We start from the raw sequence: 14,833 nt of genomic DNA, 5'->3' as shown, positions 1-14,833 counted from the left end.
AACAAATAGTTGTCATATAATAATGGAAGAGAAATAATATGCACGTTGTAATAGGGATGGTAAACGGGCGGGTCGGGTGCGGATACCCCCTCCCCATCCATACCCACATAATATTTTTCAATCCACCACCCGTCCACCACCCATGATGGGTACAAATTTTCAAATCCACACCCGCCCACGCGGGTACATTCTCAAATCTATCCTCATACCCACTACCTACTAGCGACGTACCCGTCTAGACCCGGCTGACAGCAAACTTAAGTTATACATAAGCAACAAACATAAAAAAAACATGTCCATTAAGAAACATAATAAAATAATCCAAGAATTATCTAAGTTAAGTGTTAATATAGATCTTAAAATACATAAAACACCATAATAAATGACATAATTAAAGTCTAGAAACATAAATGACAAACACATAATATTTTTGTTCTTTGGCACAACATTCTAAAATTTCAGGCAATATTTGTGACTATAATACTCAGTATTACAATCATCATTCTCTATTTCCTCCAACTGAGAGCGCTCCAATTTAAATTCACTACTACCTAAATATATAATAGAAAGTAAAACTAATATAAGTTAGTAACTAAACTTTAATAAGATAATTAAGCACAATTTGACAACTAATATAAACTAAATAATAATATTACCTTTAATATCGGCCCAAACTCAATTTTGAGCATACATTAATGCTTCAATCGTCTCCAGAAGTAGTCGACTAAGATAAGGACCAATTACTCTTCCACCTATACTGAATGCAGATTTTGATGGGACAGTGGAGACAGGAATGCCCAAAATATCCTTTGCTATTTGTTGGAGAGTTGGATAAATTACATGTTATATCTTATACAATATTAGAATTTATAAATAGTCTCTAAAATTACACCTAAATTCATAATGGTCCAAATTTAATGGATATTTAGTTGGGCGGGCGGATGTGGGGCGGGCGGATACGGGGCGGGTAAGTCTCAAACCCATTACCCGCCCACTACCCGCGACAGATACCACTTTCTAAATCCACACCCGCCCACTACCCGCTAAAATTATACACATCCCTGCCCCAATTGGAGCGGATGCGGTGCGGAATCCACGAAACTGTACCGTTTGCCATCCCTAGTTATAAACGGTCGCCTATAATTGGATGTTTATTTTAGAAATATAATTTAGAAAAATCTCTTATTCTTTTTTGGTTGTTAAGAGAATCCCAAACTTAATATTATTTTATTTTAATAAAAATTATATATTTATTTACTAAGGCATGTTGTAATTTGAAAATAATGAAGGCGTTTTATAAAAATAAAATAATTGATGGGCCTTGAGTCCAGCAGAACATGAAGCAGATGAGTACAACTCTAATGTGGCCTTTTTCGGGGACAAGTTTAAATAAAAAAATATTACTTGAATAAATTCGTTATATGAGTATGACTATTGTTCTATATTATAGTATTTATCGTAGATTTCAAATTAATTTTAGAAATAACTTAGTGTGATAGTTTTTTTGCCCGTATGGTCTATTGGGCCAGTTTTTGCCACAAGTACATTGCAAGGATTAAGGCAAGATTATCTCTTTAATTATCTTAGCACGTTGGGAGCTTATTAGGAAAATTGATGCTTATCGAAGAAAGAAGTTTTATTTACATTAATGTAAAATTATATCAATTATATAATTTTTTATTATCTTGTATAGAATTAAGTTTTTTGATAATCTAAATTACTTTTATAATTAAGGATTTAAATTTATATTTGTGTTTAGAAAAAACCTAGTTTTCTTTTATTGGTGTGTCGATCATCTCTTTTTTTTTGTCTTTGTTGATGAGTGGAGGCATCAACTTTAATGTTGGTTGTCGACGCGTATTTTTTATTTTATTTTTCTTTTCTTATATTGTATTTCTATTTTTTTTTTTTTGCTTTCTGATTTTCAATAAGTTTGCATGTATGACATATTTTTTTCCTTTTAGCATGTTTTTCTATCGTTACCTTTTTTAGTTTATCTTCTTCTAATGATTGATTTAACATCGTCGCGACTGATTAAGATGACACTTATATGATATCTTGTTGATCTTCCTGCTTTGGACTCTCATATTGGATTTGGATACATAACTTGTGTCCGTGGATAGCTTTTCAAGTTGCTTGAGTCTAATTTACAGTTTGTCGGTGGTCTTTCAATAGTTTGATCACCTTTCGTGGTTCGTTTGTCGATACGATCAGATTTGTTTGTATTATTTTTGTTTGAGTTTCTTGGATAGTTTTTAAATTTCTTTGTATGGTTCTTATGTGATCTTAAGTTGCTAGTTTTGTTTCAATTATTATAAGAAATTTTACTAATTGTACTTAATTTATGATTATAATTGTAAATTTTATCGTAATTTAGAATATTTCCTATTTTGAATAAAATTAATTTCTTCTATAAAAAAATTTAAAAAATTTAATGTTTTATATCAATCAAGAACATACTCAATTTATTTAAAAATAATATCAAAGGGAACCTAAAAGAAAGAAAGAAAAGATAAGGATCCACATTAGCAGCCATGGCTAGGACCTCCCGCAACAAAAGTGGAGCTTTTGTAACAATGACATGCCCTTATTCCCACCACACAAATCAAAAAATAAAGAATGAAGATTCCAACATTTTTAAGAATCAAAATTTGGAAACATCTAAAATCTTAAAACCTGTCATCAAAAGCTTGTTCAATCCACAATCAATAGGTGGTGTTTGGTTGGCATGAATCCCTTGGAATTGGTGGGAATTGGAATCCAATTCACCACTTTCCCATGTTTGGTTCAAGTTTTCCAAGGGAATTGGAATCCCTCATGGCTTCAACTTTCCATTAAATGAGGAAAAGTGAATTCATCCAAGAATGAATGGAATTCAATTTCCTTGCGGGAGGGAATTGAAATTTGACCATACTACCCTCATCAATCTTTTGGTAGCTTATTCATATATTGAATAAAAATATTTTTTTATTATTTCGGGTCAGATTTCTAATTCATATATTCGGGTCGGGTCGGGTCGGGTGAAACTTTATTTTGGTCGGGTCGATTTTTTTAAATGTGATATTCGGGTCGGGTCGGGTCGAGTTCGGGTTTAGGGTGAAAAATACCCGACCCGAAAGTATGTATAATTTTATCTTATAAATTTAGGAATAATTACAATAATACCCCTCTATATATAATTTTTTCAATTAAGTCATTGTTTTTATTGAATAAAAATATTTTTTATTATTTCGGGTCGGGTCGGTCGGACTTCTAATTCATATATTTCGGGTCGGGTGAAACTTTATTTTGTTCGGGTCGGGTTTTTTAAGTGTGATATTCGGGTCGGTTCGGGTTTAGGGTAAAAAACCATACCCGACCCGAAAAATATATATAATTTTACCTTATATATTCAGGAATAATTACAATAATACCCCTATATATATTTTTTTTCAATTAAGTCAATGTTTTTATTGAATAAAAATAATTTTTTTTATTTTGTGCCGTGTCGGGTTTCTAATTCATATATTGAATAAAAATATATATATTTTGGTAACTAATTAACATACTCCGATTGGAATGTATCGAAATATTGCTCTATCTTTTGGTAACTTATTAACATATTTTTTCGTGATGATTTTAACATATGATGTTTATTAGCATTATTTTTATAATTTATTGAAATGAATAATCAATCAATAAAATGGAAATTTAATATTTTTTAATTTTTTATAATATATTACTATATGTAAGTTGTAAAACAAACTCAAATAAAGCAAAAAAACAAGAAGGGCAGTTCTATCATTTTACATTACTGAAATCAAATTCATCTGCCATGTCTGCGAACCAAACAGAATTCCTGCCAAGCAAACATAATATGGAATTGGATTCCAATTTCTGATAGATTCTAATTCTTCACAGATTTCAATTCCCTCTGAAACATTCCATGTACCAAACGCCACCTTAGTGAGATAAGACATTAGATTTAATAATGGGTACAAAATTTATTATGAATAAGCACGTCCATCTAGAAATCCAAACTTTTTTATATTAGTTGTTCATTTTATTGATAATGTCTATCCTGAAATTTTATTTGTGTCTACTCGATACAATTTTTTTATTAATATATATACATGTCCACCCTAAAAAAATTATTAATATGTCATTGACTAGATTCTTTAAACAAAGTTAGAGTTCAAATTACGACGTTATGAATGGATCAAATATCAGTTGTAAAAAAAAGGTTGTAGCAAGCTTGTTATGTTAAATATATTAAACATTAGTTTCACTTGTTTCAATCCAACATGTATGGTATATTAGAAGAAATACTTTATGTACAGCCCTTGGCTATCTGTCTTTTTTATTTCACGGAACTTCAAGGTAAAATATGGTGCGAAGTGCCTGAAAAAGACTAACAACAAACCTGCTTGGCAAGCAGGAAAATGAGAGAGAGAAAAGAAGCATGCATTATCTATATAGTGAAGATACTTGTAACAACCTAATTTATGATATAATGAAGATTTGAAGAGAAATACACTTCAAAATGCCTTTCGATGAAATCCCTGGCTCTTGTTCCACGACTCTCCCCTCTGCATATTCAACTGCTGGTAAAAGTTAACAATGAAAGTCTCGGATTTGGCAAACAACTCAGGCCCACTAAGCACTCCGACATCTTCTTCTTCCTCCTCGAGGTCTTGTCGGTTAACACCTTCGGGTTGGGTTTCTCCATTTCCTATAAAGAAAAGGCTCACTCTCTCCGCCTTGATCGACCCGACATTGATCTTCTTCTCGGACACGTATTTGTCGACGATTTTCTTACCTTTCTTTTCACTACCTGCTGTAGGAGAAACCTGTTTTGGATCATCTTTGCTTTCGACGATGCGTTTAGCTTCTTGTGTCGTCGTCACCGGCTTTGCTGTAGCGTAAGAAGACCTAGTGAACACCGATCCTAAGCCGGCTTCGGCTCCGAGCGACAGGATGATAAAGTTGAGGAAGAAGTATAAATAAGTAGGCCTCGAGGATGAAGATAAAAGTGGTGCGATTAACAAAAGTGCTGCTACAACTGATAGTATCAGAATCTGAGATTTCTTCAACTTGTTCATGGCTACGTCTTAGACAATCTGGTGTTTGAGTTACTGCGAGTAGGGACGAAGAAGAAGCTTTCGAAGATATATATAGAACAAAGCAAATTAAGACAAGAGAATATGCAGGATGCAATACGTTCGAACGCAATTGGCCCAACAGTCGATAAGGTCGGTGCCAAAAGTATTGTTCATTACATCACTTACAATACCTACATGAGGCTTATGGCCTCAATTACAATAATATGGCCTCAATTACAATAATATGGCCCAACCTTTGCGGCCTGTGTCCTTATTTAAGTGTTTTTTTTATTCTACTCTCGATTTTAAGGTTTTATCTTGATTAATTTGGATCGACCCACTTCGCACACCTGACTTTAGTGTGTGAGTCTCCCAACAGATATTTTCTACATACACAAGGATTCGAACTCGAAACTTTACTCGAGCGATATCAAACTGCTTACCAATATGATATAAACAATGTTGAATATGATTTGTTTTTATAAATATTGTAAACATATTATTAAATTAACTATATTTTTAAAATACTTAATTGTACATAGATTTAGGGTTTTTTTATTTCACTGAGAATATTTTTCGGAAAATGTTTTCCGCAAAACAAATTACATTTTGTGAAAAATATTTTACGGTGTTCGGAAGAGGTCGTGTAAACCATTTTCCACTAGTTGATGAATTTTTTAAAAAAATATTTATTACAAATATTAAATATAATAAATAATATTATTTATTATAAAATTTAATATTATTTATTTATTTATTTATTATTTTGATAGAAAGACGCTAGTTTTATTAAAAATAGAAAATATCCAGAATTACAATGAAGATTTACTAGCATAACCGTAAATGGTAAACTAAATTATAATTAAGACATTTTCCTGTAATCATTAACATAAAAACTAGCTACGTATATCACACAAGGACCACAAAAAGAAAATGTTAAAAGACATAAGCAATGCTCGAATAAAATAAAGATACGAACAAATCGACGGGCAACAAGCATCAAAATCGGTGCCACCACCAGTTAAACAAAATTAAAGAAAAAAGTTGGATTGATCAATAAAATTAACACAATTGTAAAGAGAAAAAAGGGGAGAGAGGTGGAGGAAGAAAGCGGCTGACAATAAAAAAAATTATTTATTTATTATTAAAATATTATTTCTATAATTTTATTAATAAAAATATTAAAATTAATACATTTTATTGAAATAAAAATATTATAACTTATATTAATTATTTATTAAAGTAATAATTTATATCATATTTTAGAAAGTATTTATTAATATATTTTAAATATCTTTATTAAAATATTATTAGATTATTAGATTAATAGTAAATATATAAATAATATTATTCATTATTAATAATTTAATAATATTTTTTCTATGAAATTAATAAATAATATAAATTTTATTAATAACTTATTATATATTATTAAAATAAAAAATAATATATTATATTATTATAATATAATTGAGTATTTTATTATAATATTAAAAAATAATATTATATTATTAATAAATATTAATAAATATATTTTAAATATTTTTATTAAAATGATATTAAAATATTTTATTAATATTAAGTTCATAAAATTAAATTATTTTGAGTATTTATTTTTTGAAGTGAAAAGTTTGGAAAATGACTTACGGAAAATCAGATTGTAAGTCATTTTCGAGAAAATACAAAGAAAATTTTGTTGACCACGAAAATATTTTACGTTAACCAACCAGTTTTCCTCCAACCAAACACTGAAAAATGAGGAAAACGTTTTTTTAAAAAATATTTTTACTTGAAACAAATAGACCCTTAGATATAATTGAATTAGAATTTAATTTTATGGTCCCTTGAGAATATTTTTACCCACTTGAATTGGTGCCTTTGTGGTCCTTTATTGCATCTTTAAAACCTTAAGATACCCAAAATGTTTTGACTTCTTACAAGGGGGAAAAACAAAACAGCCCAATCAAATATAAGCCAAGTGTCGGCTGTGGAGGCCAATACTAATGAGGTCTCAGTTAGCTTTTAAAGTTGAGATACTAAAAATTTTAGATTTTAGATTTTAGATTTAGATTTTTCAAAATGTAAATATATTTAAATTAATTTTAAATAATTTTATAATTATACATGTAACTTTAAAAATTACATTTAAAAGGTAACTAAATATCAAATTCACGACTATGAATGATATAAGTAGTACCTTATCATGTTGTTGTATTCGGCCTATAAATTCTAAAGTCATTTCACCATTTTGGATCCTCAATATCAAATTTTCTCTATGATTTCCCTATTTTTCAAAGTTTATCGATTCCTTTTGAGTTACGTTGAAGAGAAGAGCAATATCACTATCCTCCTATTTAAACTTCAAATATGCGATTTTTTGAGATAGTATTAACCTTGAATGGCATCGTCCTGTGCAATGATTATACGAAACAAGGTAAATTTGCTTCTAAGGTAGTCAGGGATGGACATAGGATTTTAGATTTGGAGGCGGACTTGAATTTATAAAATTTCAAGATGACGAACTTGAACATATGAAATTCTAGGGGACAAAAATAAATTTTCAATAGAAAATACATAAAAAAATTCTAAAATATATAATAATTTTAAATTTCTAGGAGACGATCGCCCTCACCCGTCTCATCTAGATCCATCCCGAAGGTAGTGGTTCACCAATCACCTCGACAAAATAATTTATTATTTTATTTATCCGGCCGGTGCGAACACTATATTTTAAAGTAATTCTATCAGCATTCACGTCATGTGCGTGCATAAGTCGGCATATAATGGGCACACATGCATAGAGCAACCATATAAAATGATACAAGCGTGCTTGTTAATTAGTTTTACATGCATGTTCTCTTCTCTCTTTAATTTATCCTTCCATATTGCTTTAGAGTGTCTAGAAAAAAACTAAGTGTTAAGAGAACAGTGCGAAACCCTCCGACTCCTCAACTAGGCTCTAAGGTGTGCCGAAACACCTGTGCTTCATATTTAAATTTTTTATGAAGGAACAATAGTCTGGTCAATCTCATCGATCAATCCTCGACTTGAACCCTATCCCTCAAATGCTCGTCGATCCATTTTTGACTCAAACCCTATCCCTTAAAAGGTCAGCCTCTTTAGAACCTCTATTTTGTCTTCGAGGGCTACATGTTGCAAGTATTTGTACTAGAATCGAGGGCTTCAGGGACAGACGCAAGATTTTTTCTTAGAGGGCAAACCAAAATTCTAGAGGACGAACTAAAATTTTAGGGGACGAAATAGATTTTCAACAAAAAATACATAGAAAAAATTTAAAATATATGATAATTTTAAATTTTTAGAGGGGGCGTCTGTCCCCCGATCCATCCTTATAGGGATCCATAAATAGGGTTGTAAACAAATCGAGTCGGGCTCGGGTATTATTGAGCTCAACTCGATTCGAAAACTCTAAAATGGAACTCGAAAACTCGCGAGCCTAAAATTTTCAAACTCAACTCGATTAATATCTCAAACTCGAACTCGAACTTGAATCTTAAATACATGAAAATAACACATAAATATTAATATTATTAATGTTTATTTTAAAAAAATAAAAACTTAATATATTATATTTTTGAGTTGGCGAGCTTTTCAAATTGAGTATCAAATAACTCGTTAAGAACTCGAGTAGAGCTCGAACTCGAGTCAAATATTTATTAAATTTTAAATTAATCGATCTCAAATAACTCACGATCTATCACATCTCATTTTTAGTTATATACGTAAAACCAACATTAACATGAATGTTTGGAAAACACATCTTTGTGGCAACTCCCAATGATTCTATTGGGCCTTAATACATGCAACATGGTCCAACCAAGGACTAGGTTGATAAATAGAGATCAACTTTAAAATGGATAAAAGTTAATAATAAATAAATCCTTAAATTTATCTAACAAATTATAAAATTTAGGGAATTGATAACAATTAGGATCATTAACTTGTTTTATGTCCCTGAAAGGCTGACATAGCCACACATTTATAGTGACAAAACTATTTTGTATCACTCATTCATTTTCTCCAAATTTTATAAAATTTTAAATAAACATATTTCTCTGATCCTTAAAAAAATTATTTTCCTAATAAAGTTGTTGGTTAAATATTTTATACCCAAATAATAATAATAATTTAAAATAATTTATATATTATTAGTGGGAATATTTCTTAAATTTTGTATCTTTAATTAATATTTAAATAAATAATTAAAATGATACATTTAAGTTATCTATGAAAAATAAATAAACTCAACCATTAATTTGTTAAATATTAAACTATTTATTTTGTATCATGTGGTACAGCTAGAAGTAAATGGGAAGAAATTTCCCAATGTCATAGTCATGGTGTAAAGTCTACACGAATTTGGAAGTTGTCCAAAATATCTCATTCAAGATGATAAGCTATAGTTTTTTAATCTATTCCGTAAGGAAAAAGCTATATGGGCAAAATTTTTCTTACGGGGTGTTAAAAAATTATTGGTTCTTATGACCTTTTGTTAGATTTTTTTTTATATAGGACGAATGTTATTGTGTTAGAAAAAACGTCGGGAACGCAATGTATCTTCTTCATTGTTCATCAAATTAGAGTGTCAAAACTTTCAAAAATGAAAAGACAAAGAACCAACTATAATCGTCGTGTCTTCTCGAAGATGTATGGTGTTAATACTTTGACATTCATCTTATCTCTAGAAATAATTTTAACAAAAACCGACAGAAACCAATAAATTTTTTCAACACCCCCATAAAAAAAATTGCCAGTTGTGTCGTAACCAGTTTTCGTCCGGGCACGAATTTTTACTTGGCGGGAAAAGTGATATGAATAAATGGTTTTAAAAAATAAAATAATTTGGGAGTCGCCATCGGCCTTTTGGGTCAGGTAGGTCGAATACCTAAAAATTATCTTTTAAAAGAGTTTTAAGAAAACATCATTTAAAAGATGAACTGATCTGCGTTTATAACCAAAAATTCGTTCTTTTTAATAAAAATGAGATTCGTGGTCGGTTACGTTTAGGGAAGGATTAGCATCCCTACAACGCCCAAAATTGGTACTTTATTAATTAAAAATTGTCTCTATTATTAGAAATTTAAAAATTCAAAATATATTTAATTTATAATCCTATTTAATTCAAATATATTTTTTAGAAAATATATTAAACATAAATAAGATATTTACTTATTTAGAAATATCAGAAAAGAACTTCTAGGTGCCTTAAGACAGCTCTTTTCTTCGATATTAATAAAATTAAAATATAATTTTTATCATAATATTTAATTTTAAAATACCAGAATAGGACATCCAGTTGTATTAAGACTGTCATTTTCTTTGATATTGAAAAATAAAATATATATTAAAATATGATAAAAACATAATTTATGTAAAATCAAATTAAGATTTAATATAAATTATTATTTATTATATATATTTATATGACTATATAATAAAATAATATTTAAATATAAACAAGTACAATTAAAACATAAATAATCAATAATAAAAATAAAATTAGAACTTTATATTTAAAAGCAGTAAAACTTTATGAAAATATTTAAAATTAGTGACTAAATTATAATCTAATAAAATTAAATACCTAATTCGTAATTATTTAAAATTTTAGGGATTAAACATGCTATTTTCCTTATTTATTAATTTGTTGACTAAAATAAAACTATATAAAATTTGAATATCATATTAAAATAAATTAAAAATATATATACTCGGGATTAAAATATTAATTATTAAAATTAAAGGACTAAATATGATATTTATCTTAAATATATTATTTTAATATAAAGGACTAAAATAAATAAAACTAAAATTAAAGAACCGAATTAAAAGGATTATAAATTGATTTAGTGACTAAAATGTAAAGTTTACAAATTAGGATGGCTGCGGAAATGATTTAACTTTTATTTAATTACAAACAAACCCCTCCCCAAAACGGCGTCGTTTGGGGGGGCTATTTAAACCCATAACCGGCTGGCCCGAAGGGCCAGCTCTCATTTCTCTCATTTACTCTCTCTCTCTTCTCTGAGAGAATTCAGAATTCTCTCGCTTCTCTCTAAAACAGAGAGAAGCACACCGGCCGGCAGCCGTTCGCTGGCGTTGACCTCGCCGCCGGCCACCACATCCGGTGGCCGGGAAAATTTTTTACACCTAAAGATAGATCGGACCATCCTATTGATGGTTCCGATGACCGTTTCCCTTAAAACATTCCCTATCAGAGCAAATCTACAAAAATACCTTCGGTTTTCGAAGGTTTCCGATGACGTGAGGGCTTCGGTGATGTTGCAGTAAGTATCTCTCCGTCTTTTCCTTGCTTATTTTTGGGTTTGTGGTTGCTGGTTATTGTGAGTTGGTCTCTATTTTTGTATCTTTGCTCTCGGGTTTGTTTCTCTGTGGCTGTTGTGGTTGCTCTTTTTTTTTGTTCTCCGTTCTTCCTCTCTCCTTTTTTTGTTGGCAGGGGGCTCGGTGGCTTTTATAGCCACCACCGGTGATGGCTTCGGACCGGTCCAAAAGGGTTCTTCGGTGAGTCACCGGACTTTCAGTGGTGACTCACCATTTGGGGGAGACGTGTGCGGCTGGAGTGGCTCTTCTGGAAGCCTTCGACGAGACGTGGCAGCGGTGGAGATGGTGGGAGTAGCTGCGGCGGCCGCGTGGTCCCTAGGGTATCATCACCCTAGGGTTTGTGCTTGATGTGTGGGGGCCGTTGGATCTCTCAGATCCAACGACTGTGATGCTGAGGCGACTGGATGATGATATGGAAACTCTAAATTGGTTTTAGGGTTTCCTGATGGGTTTGGGCCAGTTGGGTCCTTTGTAACTGGGCCGGTCCAGTCTGATTTGGGCCTGTAATAATATTTATTAATAATAAAATAATAATAATAATAATAATATAAATAATATTTAAATGAAAAAAATGAGTATCTTCAGCTGCCCCTCTTTGCTTATTCTTGTGTTAACAAGAATAGAGCAAAGACAAAAAGATAATAAGTTTTTTTTTCATTTGACTTCACTTGATTAATATGGAGATGTTGAATAAATTCTTCTCTTTCTTCAGATGAGTTCTTCTCATTATGAACTTTCCGCTAGGGATGATGTTGACTTATTTCCTTCTGTGATAGAGTCATTCAAAAGGTTGAATAAGCTCTTCTTATTATGAACTTCTTCATTCTTCTTCAGATGAGTTCTTCTCATTATGAACTTTCTCTGGAAAGGTTGATGCTAATCTATCTACTTCTGTGATAGAATTATGCAAAAGGTTGAATAAGCTCTTCTCATTGTGAACTTTTTCTTCTTCAGATGAGTTCTTCTCATTATGAACTTCTCTAAAAAAACTGATCCATCAAGTGATGGATTTGAGCAAAAAGTTGAACAAATTCTTCTCATTATGAACTTCGTCTTCCTTCTTCAGATGAGTTCTTCTCATTATGAACTCTACCTGGCAATGTTAATCCATCAAATAATGAATTTAAACAAAAGGTTGAACAAATTCTTCTCATTATGAACTTCTTCTTCCTTCTTCAGATGAGTTCTTCTTATTATGAACTCGAACTGGTAATGCTGGTCCATTGAATGATGAATTCAAGCAAAAAGTTGAACAAGTTCTTCTCATTATGAACTTCTTCTTCCTTCTTTAGATGATGAGTTCTTCTCATTATGAACTCTACTGGCAATGTTAATCCATCAAATAATGAATTTAAACAAAAGGTTGAACAAATTCTTCTCATTATGAACTTCTTCTTCCTTCTTCATATGAGTTCTTCTCATTATGAACTCGAACTGGAAAAGCTGATCCATCAAATGATGGATTTGAATCTTTGCTAAAATCTTTAAAATTCCTGTCAAAATTAAACATGGATGAGAATGAATGAAAATGCACCTATTTTTGTAAATGCTTAAATATGATGCATGAATGTTAAGTTATTTGATTTCAGATTGGTGAACTGAGTATTTCTTCAGTTGTAGAAACCCAATAAATCTTTCTTCTTCAAATCAGAGAATCTATCATCTTTGATAAATGTAGATGTAGATATGCCTGAATTTTTGCACAATGTCATCAAACCACTTGAGAATAAAACTAATTAGTATAGGTTCTTGAAAAGCTCACACTCATGCAACATGTTGATTCTGATAATAACTCATCTGATTATGAAGTGATCTTTCAAGATGATTTCGCAGATATCGATAGTTCTTTTAATACCGAGAAAATCTTGAATTCTGATTCTGATGAGGAGAGTAAACTGTTATACTTGAAAAGAAATGGGATTCTCAGAGGCTGAGGCTTCAATAGCCATGAAGAGATGTGGTTCAGATTCATCAATTACAAAATTGACAGATTTTATATGTGCTGCTCAAATGGCTAAGGCTGCTGACGCACTTCTTCCGGTAAAAGGTAGGAAGCCATTATGCAATGATCCTAATTACAAGAAAAGGCGAAACTTAGGCTATGATTTTTGGGAAAGAAATAAGTAGAAGAAGCTTCTTAATGAAGACGATCATGAGTTCATCTTTTAATTCCAATGATTGGTTCTGTGGTTCCTACCAAACCAGATCAGATAACTCAAAGAACACTTCCAGAAGATGCTATTGGGTCTTTTTATTTGTACTATGAGCACATTCATCTTTCAAATCCAATGATTGGTTCTGTAGTTTCATACCAAACCAGATCAGATAACTCAAAGAACACTTCCAGAAGATGCTATGAGCACATTCATCTTTCAAGTCCAATGATGGGGTTTTGGGGTTCATACCAAACCAGATCAGATAACTCAAAGAACACTTCCAGAAGATGCTATGAGCATATTCATCTTTCAAGTCCAATGATGGGGTTTTGGGGTTCATACCAAACCAGATCAGATAACTCAAAGAACACTTCCAGAAGATGCTATGAGCACACTCATCTTTCAAGTCCAATGATGGGGTTTTGGGGTTCATACCAAACCAGATCAAATAACTCAAAGAACACTTCCAGAAGATGCTATGAGCACACTCATCTTTCAAGTCTAATGATGGGGTTTTAGGGTTCATACCAAACCAGATCAGATAACTCAAAGAACACTTCCAGAAGATGCTATGAGCACATTCATCTTTCAAGTCCAATGATGGGGTTTTGGGGTTCATACCAAACCAGATCAGATAACTCAAAGAACATTTCCAGAAGATGCTATGAGCACATTCATCTTTCAAGTCTAATGATGGGGTTTTGGGGTTTATACCAAACCAGATCAGATAACTCAAAGAACACTTCCAGAAGATGCTATGAGTACATTCATCTTTCAAGTCCAATGATGGGGTTTTAGGTTTATACCAAACCAGATCAGATAACTCAAAGAACACTTCCAGAAGATGCTATGAGCACATTCATCTTTCAAGTCCAATGATGGGGTTTGTATAGAGACATATTCCATGGTGGTATCAAAGTCCTGTCTCTTTTCTCTGGGATTAATAATGCAGAGGTTGCCTTTTACTGTCTTGGCATACTTTTGAAAATAGATGTGCAAGAACTGAATGATGATCGGTTGGAGCAATTGGTGAGTAGTTTTAACGGACTCGACCTTGTTATCGGTGGCATCCAGCATAACAACCTTATTGGAAAAAATAAACATCATTCATGGGCTTAAAGATTTTTGTTGGTGCATTTACTTGCAATGATTGCTACAACAAACTGTCTCTTCTGCTGCTCCAATATATCCCACTCTTTTCGAATCATGGAACGATTTAGTTGACAGTAAACT

The sequence above is a fragment of the Hibiscus syriacus genome, unplaced genomic scaffold, assembly GCF_006381635.1.
Source record: "Hibiscus syriacus cultivar Baekdansim isolate YM2019G1 unplaced genomic scaffold, ASM638163v2 tig00110458_pilon, whole genome shotgun sequence".
NCBI classification, from domain to species: domain Eukaryota; kingdom Viridiplantae; phylum Streptophyta; class Magnoliopsida; order Malvales; family Malvaceae; genus Hibiscus; species Hibiscus syriacus.
This window is presented reverse-complemented; position numbering follows the sequence as displayed.